Here is a 21620-nt window from a genome sequence, read left to right on the forward strand (position 1 = left end):
AATTTGATGAATTTTCGGATTGGACATAAATCTGCATCTCCATTGACAAGATTCAGATTTAAACCATATTCTTACATCTCCATTCTGAACCTGAATGAAACCACTCTGGGTCAATTTTCACCTTAACCCGTAGCCTTAAACAAAACAAATCAAAATGTTTTCAAAAGAAGAAAAGCAGATTGGATCAATGCTGATGATTGCTTTTCCTTCTCTATTTAATTTTGAATTATCGAAACAAAATCACCACGCTGTGACATTTGATATCTGCCGATATCTGCAGCTAAGGTCTTAAATTTTTAACACCACTGGATCACTTCCTGCCCCAAATTCCTCCAGCAAAGGTTGCACCGTGACTTTGTAAAGCCATTTTATGTCAGAGAACTACTCTTGGTAATCCTGCACCATCAACACTCATGTGGTCCCGAAAATCAGGGTCACCTGTTTTAAACGAAACACAGAAAATCCACTGTGGCTCTTCCTGAGAGCCCAAGGGGTTAATTTGTCAAATCATCATTTATTATTTCTTTTGTCCAAAGGAATAATCCCTTTACCTGAAACAAATCCAGAAAACAAAACAGGAGAGAGAGGGACTGCCTCACCCCCTTCCTCTCTCTCTGGAGCTTGCAGCCTGTCTGAAATAAACCCTGTCTCTCCCACACACAGATATACATGGGACTGCCAACTGGAATTTCCAACTCCAAGTCCTTCTCTCTGTGCTTTCAAGATGTAACCACATTAAGTAAAATGTTTTGTGTTTTTGATTTCATTTATTCCCTCAGGGGAGGAGGGTTCAAGGATCCTCACCATACACCCTGAAGAAAGGGGGTGTCTCCCTTCAAAATTCACAAAAATCATTGTTTTTATCAAGAGACAATAATACTGTTTAAGCAGTACCTGCTCTTTCCACTTTCAGAATGCTGTGACTCCAAAGGTGTCAGACCAACGTCTTAAAAAAACTACTGCGGTCCAAATACTTAACTTCAGCAATACGGAAATAAGTGTTTGTTACTTCTTGCTTGTCAAAACCTTAAGGAGTGGGGGAGGAATCAATCACAATAGCACAAAATGCTTCAAAGATCAAATTAATTTATAACCAGAGATCATCCTGCAACTGTAACTTTTAATTCTTTAAAGCTGCACCTTATCTTTTCTTTTACAATTAAACCTCATTTTGTCAATTATTTTATATAAATGCAAAGGTTGTTGCTCGGTGAACTGAAAACAGATATTGGTGTACTTGGAAGGGGTAAACGTTTTTTTTGCTGAAACAAAATGACGGAGCCAGATATCAGATGCACGCAGCGTTCTCAGCATACGTCAACGGAGCTTTCACGTAAATTCTTTTTTTAAAAAAAAACATTCATACCGGGAAATAACATTTCCCATTGTACATTTTAGTTTATAGTTAGTCTAGTATTTTCAGATTGTTGTGATCAATTTTTGTTTCGATCCCCCTCAATTTCTAATTGTTTCTTAAGTTTTATAATTTGCTGTCCTCGCCATACACAACTAGAGCTTTCCAATTCAATTTATTCACATACGTTTCGTGGGTATGATTGTAACCAACTCTCCGAGCTGTTCCAGCTTTCCGGCTTTTCCTATCAAGGTGATAGCAGAAATCCTTTTTTATCTGTTCTGTTTTTGGATCACTATTTTTCAAACCACAGCCAATCACAAGATAAAAAGGGCTGTGCTGTCAGAGCTAACAGCTTTCACATTTTAGTACAACCAAGATTAATCCCAAAATTATCAAAATTGATGCCCTGTACTACATAACAAGATGTCGATCTTCGATTTGCAGTTACATACAACATTAATTCTTTACACATCAATTCACACTCACCAATACTCAACACAACTTAAACTTCAAATCACTCGACATTTAAGAAATTCAAAATGCCAATTTTTCTGTGAAGTTCCATGTCTGGAATTTGACACGCTCACATTATATAAGAACCAGAATTTAATAGGTCACTTAACCTCAATAACTCCAATTTTAATTCAGCAATATCAGAATTAAACACAAGACAACACAGATATATTACACAAAAGAGGAAAACACGTCACACGCAGTAAGAAGAGGGCGTGGCCCGCAACACCGACAGAAAACACTCACAATAAGGGCAGGCTTTTTAAAGAGTCAGTACACTGAAAACAAAAGAACACATTCTGTAGCTTATTATCCCTCCCTTTCTAAATCATTTATCCTTCATCTCTGCACTCCATTTTCAATCTCTAATTTTTCCTAATTAACTTAATTCTAAACTGATTTAAAATCTCATGTTGGAAAGCTCTTTTACCAGGCTTGTTTTCACTCCCATGTTTAAAAACTTTCTTGTTTAGGGCAGCAGCTTGGTTAAAGACAATAAAAGGAAGGTCACCTCCCAAGTCTGAAGTGAGAGCGGATAAAATAACATTCTTCATATCACTGTCTTCAAAATTGGGGTGGTAATTCCGAAACGGCTGCAGACGCTGTCTTAATTCTAGGGGTCATGTTTGTGGACTAATTGGTCCTAATTGTTGGCCGTATGCTTGTAATTCGGAATAATCTAAGGGCTGAGACTGTACGTATGCACCTGCCCAGGGGACCCCAGGTGGAGGATTTGCTCCTCCCTCTGCTGGTGCTGCACCTGGTACATTGGGAACTACCTGAGTTCTGATAATAACCCTCACGGGTTTTCTGCACTTGGGGAACCAAGTGGGGCCTTGTCTTCACCAGGGACTTTCCCTCAATTTGGGCGATGGAAACTGGATTCTCCTCACGGTTCACATGGGGTGGGGGATCTAGTGCAGGGATGGGTGGCAGAGGGGGATATAAATTCTCACTATACTCATTTCTTTCTTGGCCATAATCCACGTCAGGTTCTCCCAGGGTCACTGCCACTATCACTGCATGTTGCACGCTCAGTTGTTTTTCTAACTGGCTAATTCTGGTATGGCATTGACGATGATCCACCTCTCTCTGGGGGCGTTTGAGAGCTTCTCTCAAAGCACCTTTTGCATCCTCTAAGTTTTTAGTGAGGCGAGTATTATCTTTCTTTACAGTTTCTAGCTGGCATCGTGTTTCTTCTAAATTATGTAATGCTGATCCAGCATGTACAGCCTTAACACTTTGATGTTGCATGATTGCAGCTGCCGATGCAACTTGGTGTTGTCCACCATCAATCTGACTATCTTTCTCGGCAAGTACTTTTTTATGCCGTTTTAACTGATCATCAATTTGACTATCTTTCTCAGCAAGTTCTTTCTGCTGCCGTCTTGGTGTACTTTAGAGAGCCACTATCCGTTAGTTATTACTAACCCTCCACAAGGATTTTCCGGTGATAACCCTCGCGTCTGTTTTGTGCTAGCGAGAGCAGAAATAGGAGAGTAGACCAGATGAATGCATGGCTTGAGAGATGGTGTAGGAGGGAGGGGTTTAAATTCCTGAGGCATTGGGACCAATTCTGGGAAAGGCGGGACCTGTACAAGCTGGACAGTTTGCACCCAAGCAGAACCGGGACCAATATCCTCGAGGGGGCATTTGCTAGTTCTGTTGGGGAGGGTTTAATCTAATATGGCAGGGGGATGGGAACCAAAGGTCAGGTGCAGATACGACAAATTCAGACCAGGAAACGGGAAGTAGAAATACAGTGAGTGATGTAGTTAGTGACTCAGAAAGGCAAAAGAGCAAAGGCTAAATAATGTTCAGCACAGGAATTTGATGGGGTTAAAGGGTATATACTTTAACGCAAGGAGTATTCCATACAAAGCAGATGAGTCAAAGGCACAGATAGACGCATGGCAGCGTGATATCATTGCTATAAGGGAAACATTGCTTAAAGAGGGGGATAATTGGCAGCTCAATATCCCTGGATATAGAGTTTTCAGGCAGGATAGAGTGGGTGATAAAAAAGGAGGGGGTTGGGGAGCATTATTGGTTAAAGAATCAATTACAGTTGTGAGAAGGGATGATATGCTAAATGGATCATCAATCGAGGCCATATGGGTTGAGCTAAGAATTAAAAAAGGGGCAGTCCCACTACTAGGAGTGTACTATAAACACCGAATAGTGAAAGGGAGATAGAAGAACAAATATGTAGGCAAATTTTTGAGTGCAAAAATAAGAGGGCAATAATAGTAGGGGACTTCAACTACCCTAACATCAACTGGGATTCAAACAGTGTGAGGGGCACAGAGGGCGCAAAATTCTTGATTGGTGTCCTGGAGAACTTTTTAGCCAGTACGTGACAAGCCCAACAAGAGGGGATGCAATTCTAGATTTAGTCCTGGGAAATGAAGATGGGCAAGTGGGTGAAGTGACAGTGGGTGACCATATTGGGGATAGTGACCACAATCCAGTTAGTTTTAGCATTATTATGGAAAAGGACAGAGTTAAATCAGGAGTAAACATTTTAAATTGGGGGAAGGCAAATTTTACAGAACTAAGAGGTGATTTGGCTGAAGTGGAGTGGACACAACTACTTGAGGAGAAATCAGTGGCAAGCCAGTGGGAGGCATTAAAAAGTGAAATTCTACGGGTACAATGCAGTCACGTCCCCTCAAAGACAAAGGGTGGCACTGCCAAATTTAGAGCCCCCTGGTTGTCTAGAAGTATACGGGGCAAGATAAAGCAGAAAAAGAAAGCTTATGACTGTCACAGAAATCTAAATACTGCAGAAAGCCTGGAGGAGTATAGAAAGTACAGGGATGACGTAAAAAAGGAAATAAGGAAAGCAAAGAGAGGGCATTAAAAGTATTAACCAGTAAGATTAAAGAAAACCCAAAGATGTTTTATCAGTAAATTAAGAACAAGAGGATAGCTAAGGAAAAGATGGTACCTCTCAGGGATGATAAGGGTAACTTGTGTGTAGAAGCAGAGGATGTGGGTAAGGTTTTAAATGAATATTTTGTCTCTGTATTCGCAAAGGAAAGGGATGATCCGGACGTAGTAGTTAAAGAGGAGTGGTGTGAAATATTGGATAAGGTAAACATAACGAGAGAGGAAGTACCAGAGGGACTGGAATCCTTGAAAGTTGATAAGTCACCAGGGCCGGATGGATTGTTTCCTGGGCTATTGAAGGAAGCCAGGGAGAAAATAACGGATGCTCTGAGGATCATTTTCCAATCCTCACTGGATACAGGGGAGGTACCAGCGAACTGAAAGACTGCAAACGTAGTACCATTGTTTAAAAAGGGTACGAGGGAAAGGCCGAACAATTATAGGCCGGTCAAACTATTAGAATCAATACCGAGAAATAGGATAAACTGTCACTTGGAAATCAGGGATAGTCAGCATGGATTTATTCAGGGAAGGTCATGCCTTACAAATCTGATTGAATTCTTTGAGGAAGTGGCAAGGAGGATTGATGAGGGTAGTGCAGTGGATGTTGTCGACATGGATTTTATTAAGGCATTTGACAAGGTCCCACATGGCAGACTGGTCAGAAAGGTAAAAGCCCATAGGATACAGGGAAATGTGGCGAATTGGATCCAAAATTGGCTCAGTACCTGGAAACAAAGGGTAAAAGTCGATGGATGTCTTTGCGAATGGAAATCCATTTCCAGTGGTGTGTCACAGGGCTCAGTGTTGGGTCCCTTGCTGTTTGTGGTATATATTAATGATTTGGACTTGAATGTAGGGGGCACAATTGGCCAATTTGCAGACGACATAAAAATTGGCCGTGTAGTTGATAGTGAAGAGGATAGCTGTAGACTCCAAGAAGATATCAATGGGTTAGTGGAGTGGGCGGAAAAGTGACAAATGGAGTTTGACCCGGAGAAGTGTGAGGTAATGCACTTAGGGAGGGCAAACAGTAAAAGGGAATACGCAGTAAACGGGAATATATTGAGGGGGGTTGAGGAAGTGAGAGACCTTGGAGTGCATGTGCACAGTCCCTGAAGGTGGCAGTACAGGTTGATAAATTGTGAAGAAGGCATACGGAATGCTCCCCGTTATTAGCCGAGGTATAGAATACAAAAGCAGGGATGTAATGATGGAACTGTATAAAACGCTGGTAAGGCCACAACTGGTGTATTGTGCACAGTTCTGGTCACCACATTACAGGAAGGATGTAATTGCTCTGGAGAGAGTGCAGAGAAGATTTACAAGAATGTTGCGAGGGCTTGAAAATTGCAGCTATGAGGAGACGTTGATAGGCTGGGGTTGTTTTCCTTGGAGCAGAGGAGGCTGAGGGGAGACTTGATTGCCGTGTATAAAATTATGAGGGACGTAGATAGAGTAGACAGGAAGTACCTGTTTCCTCTAGCGGAGAGTTCAAGAACGAGAGGACAGAGATTTAAGCTGATTGGCGGAAGGATTAGAGGGGACATGAGGAAAAACCTTTTCACCCAGAGGGTGGTGGGTGTATGGAATTCTCTACCCGAATTGGTGGTAGGGGCAGGGACCCTCAACTCTTTTAAACAGTGCCTGGACCTGCACCGAAAGTGCTGTGAGCTGCAGAGCAATGGACCGGGTGCTGGAAGGTGGGATTAGAATGGGCACCTGGTTATTCTTCGAGCTGGCGCAGAAACGATGGGCCGAATGCCCCCCTTCTATCCTGTATCTTTTCTATGGTTCAATTGTTACCTTATATCAATTAATGTCAGATTTTGGCTGTTGTCAGAAATAGTTCCTTCATGGTCGCCAATTGTAGGATTTAAACTACTATTTTCAGGATTATAATCTAATCCAAACTAAGGACTGGTTCGTGACAACAACAAGATCACCACAGTACTCGTATTATGGTTAAAGGCAAAACAGATTTGTTAAGCACATCACAATTAGTACAAAAAGGTAATACTTAACAAAGAGAAAAAGTCACAGTGTTCCTTGAAACCTTGGAGATATCCCTCCAAGTGATTGTGGCACGGTCTCTCTCTCTCTCTCTCTCTATCCCTCCAAGTGACTACGGTGCGGTCTCTCTCTCTCTCTCTATCCCTCCAAGTGACTACGGTGCGGTCTCTCTCTCTCTCTCTCTTGCTGTGTTCTGTTGACTGAAAAGTTCTCTTCTTCCTTGCCAGAATCTTGTTCGCCTTCCTCAGCTTTTGAGGTCTCTTCTTATTCCCTTTTTCAGTTTATGAGCAGTTCACTCTCACATCCACATCTCTCAGCCTGACCATTATTCATGTCTCTCAACCTTCAGAAGTTACATTCCAAGCATAACTCCTGGTACCATCCGTGCCTTGTTGTTACAGACTTAACAGAACCTTATTTAGAGTTTACATTGCCAGCCTTCACAGAACCGTTTGTATGAACAGACTTCTGCTCACTGGCTTGTGGAGGCTCGAGATAGAGAGGCCTGAGCCTGAGTGACTCCTTGATTTAATGAACCTTCAGTCCCTTTATCTACATGTCTTTTAGACATTATGCTATTACAGCACATTCCTCCCTTAGGTCTGTTCATTCCCACTTTACTGTTGTCAGCATCCTTTTAGTTTTAACTGCAAACTTGACTATAATAACCATCATGCATCCTTCTCGGCTCACCAGCACTTTCTTATTGAACACACGTTACATGGTTCATTCTATATTAATACACAGTACAGTTTACATTTATAGATACATAGATTCACAGTACATTTCATTCGACTTCTACTATTGATTATAATTATACTAAATTCTATCTGTTAATGGGTTAATCCTGACACATTGTTCTTCCTGTCTCTAAACACCGTTGTACAGGAGGCTTCTGTTCCGTTCCGAGAAGCTCTGAACCATGGAAGAGAGCGGCTGGGGCACATTTCTTACACGCCTCAAGATTAACCCACACGGAGATTTTGCTGTCAGTGAAGAGAGACGAGAAAGACCAAAGTGCCGTTTGCCCCTCTCAGTGTGGCCCTGAAGGACGGTGTCCAGGCTGAAGTTCTGTTCCCACCGGACGATCCTCCCCCCAGATTGTCCTTTCTGAGCTCCAGTCAGGTGATGCTAAACACTCAGGTGGGAAAGACCAAAATCTACAATAAAGTGTTAAAAACAAAGCTGATTTATTTAACAGATATCCAGAATATTAAACTCCAGCCCAGTTATAGGGGTTATTAACATCAGCAGAATCAAACCCCAACTGTCAGAATGAACATGGTTCAGTCCTGGATGGGATTAACAGCAGAATCCAACCCCTGCAGTCATATGTGAACTCGCTGGTGTCTCAGCACGTGTGATGACTGAATGAATCCCTTCCCACACACGGAGCAGGTGAACAGTCTCTCCCCAATGGGCATGAGTTGATGTGTCAGCAGTTCATTTCTGCTTTTAAAGCTCTTCTCACAGTCACTGAGTTAAAAGGTCACTCAATAGTGTCAACAAGTTGATGTTTCAGAAGGTGGGATGAATTCGTGAATCCCTTCCCACACACGGAGCAGGTGAACAGTCTCTCCCCAGTGTCAGTGTGTTGGTGTTTCAGCAGATCATTTGTGCTTTTAAAGCTCTTCTCACAGTCACTGAGTTAAAAGGTCACTCAATAGTGTGAACAAGTTAATGTTTCAGAAGGTGGGATGAATTCGTGAATCCCTTCCCACACACGGAGCAGGTGAACAGTCTCTCCCCAGTGTCAGTGTGTTGGTGTTTCAGCAGATCATTTGTGCTTTTAAAGCCCTTCTCACAGTGAGAACATTTAAATAGTCTCTCCCCAGGGTGAGTACGTTGGTGTCTCAGTAGATTCCTGTTGCTTTTATATCTCTTCCCACAGTCAGAACATTTTAAAGGTCTCTTATCAGAGTGAACTCGCTGGTGTGATAGAAGGTGTGATGACCGAGTAAATCTCTTCCTCCACATGGAGCAGGTGAACGGTCTCTCCCCAGTGTGAATGCGTCGATGTCTCCATACTTGGTATCTGCTTTTACAGGTCTTCTCACAGTCAGAACATTAAAAAGGTCTCTCCCCAGTGTGAACAAATTGGTGCATCAGCAGTTCGGATGAAATAGTGAATCCCTTCCCTCACACAGAGCAGGTGAACGGCCTCTCCCCAGTGTGAGTGCGTTGGTGTGTCAGCAGATTTCTTTTGCTTTGAAACCTCTTCCCACAGTCGGAACTTTAATAGGTCTCTTATCAGTGTGAACTCGCTGGTGTCTCAGCAGGTGGGATGACCGAGCAAATCTCTTCTTGCACACAGAGCAGGTGAACGGCCTCTCCCCAGTGTGAGTGCGTTGGTGTGTCAGCAGATTAATTTTGCTTTTAAACCTCTTCTCACAGACAGAACATTTAAAACTTCTCTCATCGGAGTGAACTCGCTGGTGTATCAGCAGGTTGAAAGTCTGAGTGAATCTCTTCCCACACACGGAGCAGGAGAACGGCCTCTCCCCAGTGTGAACTTGCTGGTGTCTCAGCAGGTGGGATGACTGAGTAAATCTCTTCTTACACACGGAGCAGGAGAACGGCCTCTCCCCAGTGTGGGTGCGTTGGTGTGTCAGCAGATTAATTTTGCTTTTAAACCTCTTCTCACAGTCAGAACATTTAAAAGGTCTCTCATCGGAGTGAAGTTGCTGGTGTCTCAGCAGGATGGAGGACTGAGTGAATCTCTTCTTACACACAGAGCAGGTGAACGGCCTCTCCCCAGTGTCACTGCGTTGATGTCTCAACAGTTCCTTTCTGCTTTTAAAGCTCTTCTCACAGTGAGAGCATTTAAAAGGTCTCTCATCGGAGTGAACAAGCTGGTGTGTCAGCAGGTTGGAAGACTGAGTGAATCTCTTCCCGCACACAGAGCAGGAGAACGGCCTCTCCCCAGTGTGAACTCGCTGGTGTTTCAGCAGGTTGGATGACCGAGTGAATCTCTTCTTACACATGGAGCAGGAGAACGGCCTCTCCCCAGTGTGAGAGTGTTGATCAGTTTCCAGCTCTGACGGGTAATTGAATCCCTTCCCACAGTCCCCACATTTCCACGGTTTCTCCGTGGTCCGGGTGTCCTTGTGTCTCTCCAGGTTGGACGATCTGTTGAAACCTCGTCCACACACAGAACACGTGTACGGTTTCTCCCCGCTGTGAATGGTGCGATGTTTTTTCAGGCTGTGTAACTGGTTAAAGCTCTTTCCACAGTCAGTGCACTGGAACACTCTCACTCGGGTGTGTGTGTCTCCGTGCTTTCCCACTCACACTGATGTTTGAAATCTTCTCCCACGGATAGAACAGACAAACATTTCTCCTTCCACATTCAAAGGCCGATGATATTCAGGTCCTGATGAATCGAGTGACTCTGTCAGATCGGACGTGATTTTTGATTTGAGTTTCTCTCTCCAAATTCTCCCCTTCCAATACCCTGCAAAAGGAGTTCAGAAAAGTCATTACTGTAAGTACAGGATAGAAATTCAGAATAGACATTTCTAGTTTCTATGGAACATTCTTTCCTCTCTTGTTCCTCCAAAGATGTAAATCTCCATCCCACACAATCTCCCTCCTCCCTGTGCTGAAATCCAAACCATCGTGTCATCTTTCAGTGACCCGAAACCTTGAGTGAAAGGGTGAGAGAGAGTGAGAGAATGAATGTGAGAGAGCGTGAGAGAGTTAATGTGACACAGTGAATGCCAGAGAGTGAATGTCAGACAGTGAATGTGAGAGATTGAATATAAGAGAGTGTGAGAGAGTGAATGTGAGTACAGCAATGGGCTCGTTGTGGAGAATGAAGTGGGGCAGGTGGAGCATCTTTCAGTGGGGCAGCAGTGATCATAATCTCATTCGGTTTTGAATATTTATGGAAAAGGACAGGGGACAATCAAATACGAAAATTCTTAACTGGAGGAGGGCTAATTTCAGTGAGTTAAAAAGGGATCTTGTCCTGGAGGATTGGAACCAAAATTGGCAGGCAGAACAGTAATTGAACAGTGGGAGGCCTTCAAGGAGGAGTGGGTTTGGGTACAGAGTAGACAGATTCCCACGAGGAGGAAAGGAACAGCATCCAAAGCTAGAGCTCCCTGGATGACTGAAGATATAGAGATCACCATTTCTCCTTCATTCACAGACGCTCCCTGACCAATTACCATTCCTCATTCATTTGTCGATGCTCGCTAACCGATCATCAATTCTCCTTCATTTACAAACCTTCCCCGACCGATCACCATTGCTCCTTCATTTACAGATGCTCCCTGACCGATCACCATTTCTCCTTCATTTACAGATGCTCCCTGACCGATTACCATTTCTCCCTCATTTACGGACGCTCCCTGACCGATCATCATTTCTCCTTCATTTACAGATGCTCCCTGACCAATCACCATTTCTCCCTCATTTACAGATGATCTCTGACCGATCACCATTTCTCCATCATTTACAGACGTTCCCTTGACTGATCATCATTTCTCCTTCATTTACAGACGCTCCCTGACCGATCACCATTTCTCCTTCATTTACAGACGCTCCCTGACCGACCTCCATTTCTCCTTCATTTACAGACGCTCCCTGACCGATCACTATTTCTCCTTCATTTACAGACGCTCCCTGACCGATCACCATTTCCCCTTCATTTACAGATGCTCCCTGACCGATTACCATTTCTCCCTCATTTACGGACGCTCCCTGACCGATCATCATTTCTCCTTCATTTACAGATGCTCCCTGACCAATCACCATTTCTCCCTCATTTACAGATGATCTCTGACCGATCACCATTTCTCCATCATTTACAGACGCTCCCTGACCGATCACCATTTCTCCTTCATTTACAGACGCTCCCTGACCGACCTCCATTTCTCCTTCATTTACAGACGCTCCCTGACCGATCACTATTTCTCCTTCATTTACAGACGCTCCCTGACCGATCCCCATTTCTCCTTCATTTACAGACGCTCCCTGACCGATCACCATTTCTCCTTCATTTACAGACGCTCCCTGACCGAGCCCCATTTCCCCTTCATTTCCCGGCGGGTAGTGAGGGGGGGATAATGTTCACTGTTTTATATTCGGGTCTGGGGCCGCACTCGGGGTTTGTAAAGCCTGAGCCTGGGCCTGAGCCCGGACCCGGGCCCCGGGGTTTATTGAGCCTCTTGCTCCGATCCTCTGACCTGCACCGAACGCGCTCCTCCCGCAGCCTCGACTGGCCGCGCATGCTCAGGACACACTGCCCGATAATGAGTCACTACTACGCCTGCGCGTTGGGCTCCACTGATTCAGATAGGGCACAATCTGTACCGCGCTGCATGCTGGGTGATGCAGCCGCCATTGATGATCATAATATCAGGCCGGAAAACAAAGACATTGGAAGCAGGGAGAGCGCGTTTGGAACAAAGATAATAAAATAAACTGAAACACCAGCTCTTCGTGTCATTTAAATCGGCACAAACACACACAGCAGACGCTCCACCACTTTGGTGACCTCCAGAAAATATTTTTACGGCAACTTTTATTAATTTCGTTTTATTAAATGTTGCAACGGACGGGTTCAATTCATGTTTATTTTCGAACTGCACCTCACGATGTCAGTCTCAACACTAATCCCGCCCTGGTGATTAAGGAGAGTTCCGGACCAAGAGGAGGAGCGGAAATTGACTTGAGGGGTGGGCGGCTGAGGGGTGAGTTGGTCCTCCAACCAATCGGAGTGTGTGAGGGGTGGGAGTTGTGGCACCGAATGGGCGGGTCTAAGCCCAGATGTCCCTCATTGCCTGAAACATAATTTTTAAAACCTAATTTATCTTAAACTCCAGGAGACAACTCGACCTTTCTGTTGCGTCTTGAAACAGATCAAACCAGATGAGGTGGAGCAAACATTTCAACATTTGTAAGAAAAACACATTAACTAAGAACAGCCAACATGGATCATTTGAGATAACTCAAGTCTACTGATAAAGGGAATGTAGTGGTTGTTGTTTACATTGATTGTGAAAGGGTGTTTGGTAAGATGCCGGACAGGAGGCTTGTTGATAAAATTAATACTTACCATATTAAAAGGAATGAGGCATTGTGTACAGGAAGTTGTTGAAAGGGCAGAAAACAGAAATATATGAGCAAATTCTCTTTCCTCCACCATACCAGACTAAACATGCAAATCCCCCGTGTAGACGAGATCAGCCCTCTGGATGGAACCACGGACTCCCTGAGCTTGATCTCCGGTGTCTCCAGTCCCAACTGCCCCTTCCTTCAGTATCCCCTCACTTTTATACCCTGTTGTGATCCATCTCTGTCACTGGAGCTGGAACTTCCCTAATCTGTGGTTTACAAGGACTCATTGCTTGGTTCCCAGCAGTTACTTTTCTTCAGTAGTGTTCTCATGATCCCTGAACTACCCTGCTTACTGTTAATTGGAATCATAGAATCATAGAAAATTTACAGCACAGAAGGAGGCCATTCATCCCATCGTGTCCGCGCCAGCCGAAAATGAGCCACCCAGCCTAATCCCACTTTCCAGCACTTGGTCCATAGCCTTGTCGGTCTCGGCACTTCAGGTGCATATCCGGGTACCTTTTAAATGAGTTGAGGGTTTCTGCCTCTACCACCCTTTCAGGCAGTGAGTTCCAGACAACTCACCACCCTCTGGGTGAAAAATGTTTTCCTCAGCTCCTCAATAATCCTTCTACCAATCACTTTAAATCAATGCCGTGCCCCTTGTTTATTGACCTCTCTGCTGAGGGAAATCGGTCCTTCCTATCCAGCCTATATCGGCCACACATAATTTTGTACACCTCAATTAAATCAATCCTCAGCCTTGTTAGACTCGATTTTTTGGAGCAAAACCAGACGGAGACGGAACTGCTGACCAAGTTAAAGTTTATTAGAAAACCTTGTGCACAATGGGAGAGTGGTCAGCTTCCTCAAGCTCGTGACTAACTCTCAAAGGAACGTCAGCAATACAAGCATGTTTATACCTTTCAATAAGCAACACCCACCTGCTGTAGAATGTGGTACAGGTCTCCGTAAATACAGAGGGTTTCATTGGGTGGTATAGTCTGCCACTCATTTGTCAGGGGCTACCTTGGGTCGTCCCATGACATTAAACATCTCACATTGGGATTATGTCGCTTCAGGTCAGTAATGAGAAGGATCAGGCTGGATCTCTCCTGTGGTGTAAAAGGCTGAGATTCCCCCATTATGCCCATGCCTCCCATTTCCCCATTTGCTGCCCCTCCGGCTGGGTTTGGGTTTACTCGGACAGGGGCCATGGACTTCGGCTCCCCATTTCCAGGTTGTACCGGTGCCGAAGGGCAGATACGGTTGTATTCGGGCAGGCCCTCGGTCTGCGGCGTTTTGTGCTGCAGAGCCTCCATTGCCTTAACAATTCTCCCCCCAAACCTTTAAATCGTCTAACTCCTCCGTTGCTGGCGCTTCCAGATCCAACAGACTGAAAACTCGAACTTTAACCTCTTGCACAGATCTCAAAAAGTCCTGGAGAGAAGACGGTCTCCCCCATTTGTCTACAATTAAATATCCTGTCTGATCTGCCCAACTAGCGAGCAGAACGGTGCCATAATTAGTTTGTTTAGCAGCCTTGTGTCCCGCCCACCACTCTATTTGATCGACTACTGGACTCGTTTCCTTCCATCCGTTCCTGATCATTTCACTTTGATATTTTAAATTAGCCTCTTGGACTCGTTTTACAACAGAGACACTGGTGGGCAGAGCCGGGACGTCCGGAGGAAGGGGTTTCCCCTCGTTACTCATGTCAATCATTACGGATATCCTTATGCTCTATCTTATACTTTAATTTATTTTACTCTAATCTTATACTTTAATCGGCACAAACGTATCACCTTATACTCTAATTTATACACACTCACTGGTCCCCGGATCACAATCCTGTGGTGGTTGTCGTTCCCTTCGCCTACTTAATCCTGGCCGTCACGTGGGACTTGGTCCTCTTAATTCAGGCTCAGGCTCGGTGTTTGAGATAAACCACCACCCTTGTCCGTGTCGATCACCACGTGACTCTCAAAATCCAACCTTATACTGTATCGGAATAGCGGCATAAACTTATACTCTAAGCAAACAAACACTTACACTATATCTTATATACCTACAGGTCTAGTCAATTCCGTCAATCCGTGGTCTCCGTGAGGAATTTTACTACGTGGATAATTTTAATACTGCGGCAAGTGCCACTGCCAATCCTGTCTCCAATGATGAGCCGAGCCCCTACCATAGGCTACCGGCCTCACCCTCGAGGGCTTTATACAGGGGCAGCCCCCATCTGGAGTACAGGGCTATCCTGTTTCACTATACCACGTACCCTCCAATACAGGATCCGTTAGCCGACCTGCAGCGCAGTATCCCACTTCTGACACCAACTGTTAGACTCGAATTTTTGGAGCAAAACCAGACGGAGACGGAACTGCTGACAAAGTTAAAGTTTATTAGAAAACTTTGTGCACAAAGGGAGAGTGGCAGCTTCCTCAAGCTCGTGACGAACTCTCAAAGGAACATCAGCACTACAAGCATGTTTATACCTTTCAATAAGCAACACCCACCTGCTGTGAAAGGTGAGGGTACATGTTTACATAACTACAGTGGGTTTCATTGGGTGGTATAGTCTGCCACTCACTTCTCAGGTGCTACCTTGGGTCGTCCCATGACATTAAACATCTCACATTCCTGAGGAGGACCCTTATCAGTAAACACATAAGTCCCAAACATTGAGACTGGGCGGGGGTCTTCACAAGTCCTGAGCAGCTCATCCCTCACTCCCTTTTGTGCTGGGGTGACCTTGGAGATATCCACCGCTTCTCCCTTAATCATCCCAAGTGAGTTAGTTAGGATAAACAATGTCCTTGAGTAAACATTCCTTAGTGTGTTCTGGAGATAAGCGAGGGGGTGGCCATAAATCCAACAAACCTGCCTTTGTCAGCTCTTACAGTGTGGGTTACGAACTGCTCCCATAATGGTCAAGTATCCCATCATGCTTTGCTGCTACCTAAATGCGACATGTGCGATTTAACGATCGAATTTTTGTGAGGATAGGAGTGGCTAATCATTCTTTATTATATATATATCAGGTTAGGTGAGGGGAGGCTGGAGGGTTTGGATCTGTGTTCACAAGCGTATTTTTCCAGTCCAACAACAGTGAGGAGGAGAGTGACAGGACAAAGACAGGTTGGTGGAATGGGCAGAAACATGGCAGATGAAATTTAACGCAAAGAAGTGCGAAGCGATACATTTTGGTGGAAGAACGAGGAGAGGAGAAATAAACTGAAGGGCACAATTCGAAAGGAGCTGCAGGAACCGAGAAATCTGGGGGTTCATGTGAACAAATCTTTAAAGATGGCCGGGCAGATTGAGAAAGCGGTTAAAGAAGCATACAGGATCGCGGGCTTTACAAATAGAGGCATAGAGTACATAAGGAAGGAAGTTATGATGAACCTTTATAAAACACTGGTTCGGCCACAACTGCAGTATTGTGTCCAGTTCTTGGCACCGCACTTTAGGAAGGATGTGAAGGCCTTTGAGAAGGTGCAGAACAGATTTATTAGAAAGTTTCCAGGAAAGAAGGACTTCAGTTACGTGGATAGACTGGAGAAGCTGGGGTTGTTCTCCTCAGAGCAGAGAATGTTGAGAGGATATTTCGTCGATGTTTTTAAAAACATGAAGATTCTGGACAGAGTGGATCGAGAGAAACTGCTCCCATGGGCGGAAGGGTCAAGAACCAGAGGACAAAGATTTATGGAGATTGCAAAAGAATCAAAGTCAACATGAGGAAAAACGCTTTTGCACAGCGAGTGGTTAAGATCTGGAATTCACTGCCTAAGTGAGTGCTGTCGGCAGATTCAATCGTGGCTTTCAAAAGGGAATTGGATAAGTACTTGAAGGGAAAAAAATGCAGGGCTACGGGTAAACTGGGGGAGTGGGGCGGGGGGTTGTGACAAGCTGGATTGCTCTTGCAGAGGGCCGGCACGGACTCGACGTGCCGAATGGCCTCCTTCCGTGCTGTCACCATTCTATGATTCTGGGATTCATAGAGGCAGAAACGAAATAACTCAAACTTGTGAAACCCGAGATGTTGAGATCTTTAGTCCAACGCCTTCCCAACTGAGCGATTACCGTCCCACTGCAAATTGAACTTTGTGTCCTTATGTTGGAAGAAAATATAACCCCAGGAGGAATTGCCCCTCCCGGTCAATCCGCACTTCACGGATAAACATCGCACTCATATATACACCCCACAGTTCATATATAAACATCGCACTCATATATACACCCCACAGTTCATATATAAACATCACACTCATATATACACACCCACAGTTCATATATAAACATCACACTCATATATACACACCCACAGTTCATATATAAACATCGCACTCATATATACAGACCCACAGTTCATATATAAACATCGCACACATATAGACACACCCACAGTTCATATATAAACATCGCACTCATATATACACACCCACAGTTCATATATAAACATCGCACACATATAGACACACCCACAGTTCATATATAAACATCGCACTCATATATACACCCCACAGTTCATATATAAACATCACACTCATATATACACACCCACAGTTCATATATAAACATCACACTCATATATACACACCCACAGTTCATATATAAACATCACACTCATATATACACTCCCACAGTTCATATATAAACATCACACTCATATATACACACCCACAGTTCATATATAAACATCGCACTCATATATACACACCCACAGTTCATATATAAACATCACACTCATATATACACACCCACAGTTCATATATAAACATCACACTCATATATACACACCCACAGTTCATATATAAACATCGCACTCATATATACACACCCACAGTTCATATATAAACATCACACTCATATATACACTCCCACAGTTCATATATAAACATCACACTGATATATACACACCCACAGTTCATATATAAACATCGCACTCATATATACACCCCACAGTTCATATATAAACATCACACTTATATATACACACCCACAGTTCATATATAAACATCGCACTCATATATACACCCCACAGTTCATATATAAACATCACACTCATATATACACACCCACAGTTCATATATAAACATCACACTCATATATACGCACCCACAGTTCATATATAAACATCGCACTCATATATACACACCCACAGTTCATATATAAACATCACACTCATATATACACACCCACAGTTCATATATAAACATCACACTCATATATACACACCCACAGTTCATATATAAACATCGCACTCATATATACACTCCCACAGTTCATATATAAACATCACACTGATATATACACACCCACAGTTCATATATAAACATCACACTCATATATACACACCCACAGTTCATATATAAACATCACACTCATATATACACACCCACAGTTCATATATAAACATCACACTCATATATACACACCCACAGTTCATATATAAACATCACACTGATATATACACACCCACAGTTCATATATAAACATCGCACTCATATATACACACCCACAGTTCATATATAAATATCACACTCATATATACACACCCACAGTTCATATATAAACATCACACTCATATATACACACCCACAGTTCATATATAATCATCACACTGATATATACACACCCACAGTTCATATATAAACATCACACTCATATATACACACCCACAGTTCATATATAAACATCACACTCATATATACACACCCACAGTTCATATATAAACATCGCACTCATATATACACTCCCACAATTCATATATAAACATCACGCTGATATATACACACCCACAGTTCATATATAAACATCACACTCATATATACACACCCACAGTTCATATATAAACATCACACTCATATATACACACCCACAGTTCATATATAAACATCACACTCATATATACACACCCACAGTTCATATATAAACATCGCACTCATATATACACACCCACAGTTCATATATAAACATCGCACTCATATATACACACCCACAGTTCATATATAAACATCACACTCATATATACACACCCACAGTTCATATATAAACATCACACTCATATATACACTCCCACAGTTCATATATAAACATCACACTGATATCTCCACACCCACAGTTCATATATAAACATCACACTCATATATACACACCCACAGTTTATAACAGAACAGCTAACTCCTAATCCACACCCAATTTATATTTACCCAAAGTCCTGTTCACAGCTCTCACCAACGTCTGAACACTGAAAGTTGAACTGTTTTCCAGATACTGTCCGTCCGACTGGCGGGGATTGGAAAGCTCTTGTGTCACACGAAGTGTCTGAAAGGCCCGGATGCACCTGAAGGTTATCAGTGCGGTGCCCACACCTCGTGCTGCAATGTTAGCGAGCCGGACATCAACTTAAAAGGCGGCTTGTTGCAAACAACTTGTGGTCACAGTTTCATTCTGTACATAACTGAACCGAAATTATTGAAAATGGAATGTTTTCTTTGCTGATTCACCATAAACAATATGTTATTATCAAATTTGATTCTCAGTTCCCCAGTGTCAGAGGGAAAATTGCATAAATCCGAGCCAGGTAGGAGTCGAACCTACAATCTTCTGATCCGTAGTCAGACGCGTTATCCATTGCGCCATTGGCCCAGCTGATGACTGATGTGTTTTATTTCATTTTTCATTCAGAATCAACCCACAGATTGACACAGAGACACAAACACAGCGAGAGATGCAGACAGTGTCGGTAAACACAGCGAAATGGACAAGAGATACAGAAATGTACCAAACGGCCTCAAACTCCACCAGACAGTGGCGGGTATCTGACAGGTATCAGTGAGAGGAGGTGGTGAATTTGCAGTTTGATTTGGCTCCGTGGCTGAGCTGCTCAAAGTGCCCGTTTGGTCGGGGCCTTTTTTGTCTTCAGCCTCCTCTGTGATATTTACCCAATTTGTGAATTAAGCAACAAAATAACACAGAGCGGTATTTGTATTAGTTCCGGAGCCAACAAGGAAAGGATTCCAGATCTGCAGTATGTAAATGTTCCTGCACTGTACAGGCGGACCTCTCATACAATGTGTCCGAAACACCTTTTGAGCATATTGCTCCAGAGGGCTGATTGTACAAACTTCTTTACTTACAACCAGCAACCGAATCTCCATGAAGAGTTGCGAAGCGAAGCTGGTTTCAGAGCAGTTTTCGCTGTTCAGCTTTTGTAAAATTGGTTGAAACTCATTTTGAACACCTCTGAGTATCAATGAGAAGGTCAGGCACAGGATTGTTGGGATGGAACCGTCTCTAACAATAAGTACAAAGTATAATAGATTATAAAGTGAAACAGCCAATCCAATCTCTCAGTCTCTCTCTCACTTTCTCGGTGAGTGAATGTAAACCAGCAGAAGAAGCTAAAACAAAGAACTGAGCAGTTTTGTTTGTTTCCTTTTCCTTCGGGCGAGTACAGTTGAAGAGAATGATTTCTGTTTCCTGCTGGACAAATAACTGGAATGAGCAGTGTATCTGGTTCCCATGGTACCCAGTGAAATATCCACGTTCATATCTCCCATTTACACTGATACCTTCCTTCCTCACTAATTATAGGAAACTTTTGGTCAGGTTCAATCACACTTCAGAAGTCCAGAATCGCAAAGCAAGGTGGAAACCTCATGGTGACGTAACCGACAGGTGAGGGAGGTTTGCAGGTTTACCTGGAGCTGTAAATATATAAACTCCTTCCAATGTACAAACTCCCCTCACCAACAGCAATTCAATTCTAACTGATCTGAGACTTTGGTCATTTATGGTGATTATACTTTGTGGAGTTAAAGCAGCAGTAAAATCCGTTGTGTGTTGTATAAATAGCCGTTCAGTCAATATAAAACATTGTCATCCGACCCACCATGAGCAATGCCACACGGGGTATGTCAGGTTACGGACAGTTCTGCCTCCAGCAGTTGTTCTCTCGGTCACACATCCGGCATCACCTCTCGGTCTCACACTTCAGAGTCACGCCTGAATCTAAACACATTTCTGTTTCACACTTTAACCTGGAGATCAACAAATCACAAGTCAAGAGGAAAGGAACAAACAAATCAAATATTTAAGAACGTTAACGGATAGAAAATTCACCATCAATGACTGAGGAAAAAATGAAGCAAACGGATCAAGATGAACAATTAGCAAAAGGTAACAATTAAAGAAAGGAGAAGGGGAACCGATCAAATCGCCCCAAATAGTTTTTGAAAAATCCTTTTGGTTTACAGCTTAGTTTCTCCGTTAAGTTGGGGATGTACAACTAGAAATATTTTTCTTAACATCATAAAGACAATTAGAATACAACTTTCACAAAGTAGGCCTTAATCTTACTTCTCCGATAGCGTGTTATGTGTTTGTAAAATCTACAATTGTTTTACCATTCTTTAAGTTTAGAGGGATGCTCTGAATATATGATCTACATTGAAACGTAAGTGGATTAATAAAATAAAATGTGGAAATTTTTTTATGAACGCGATATATTTATTTATGCAACTGTCATTTGTGAAATGATGGAATGTATTTATTTCTATATCTGTACGGGTAAGGAAATCCCCACTGGATCATTTCCAGGAACCAGTCAAGTACTTAAATTAGTTTGTCAAACCCAAAACACCCGTTGGGAATTGCTGATTGAAAATTTAAATGGAAATCGAGGTATTGGAACAAATATACCCGCTGAGGTTTCGGGGTTGTTACTGATTTATTTCTATCACTGAGTAACCTATTTTAAACAGGGTGAAGG

The 21620-nt window shown here is 43.2% G+C and overlaps 1 non-coding gene across 1 annotated transcript; it reads right to left on the reverse strand.

Moving 5' to 3' along the window:
* Positions 1-19422: 19422 nt before the first annotated feature.
* On the reverse strand, positions 19423-19495 carry trnar-acg (transfer RNA arginine (anticodon ACG)). The gene has a single exon. It is a non-coding gene; the product is annotated as a tRNA-Arg (tRNA).
* Positions 19496-21620: the final 2125 nt, after the last annotated feature.

This window comes from Heptranchias perlo, unplaced genomic scaffold (assembly GCF_035084215.1).
Source record: "Heptranchias perlo isolate sHepPer1 unplaced genomic scaffold, sHepPer1.hap1 HAP1_SCAFFOLD_254, whole genome shotgun sequence".
Lineage (NCBI taxonomy): Eukaryota > Metazoa > Chordata > Chondrichthyes > Hexanchiformes > Hexanchidae > Heptranchias > Heptranchias perlo.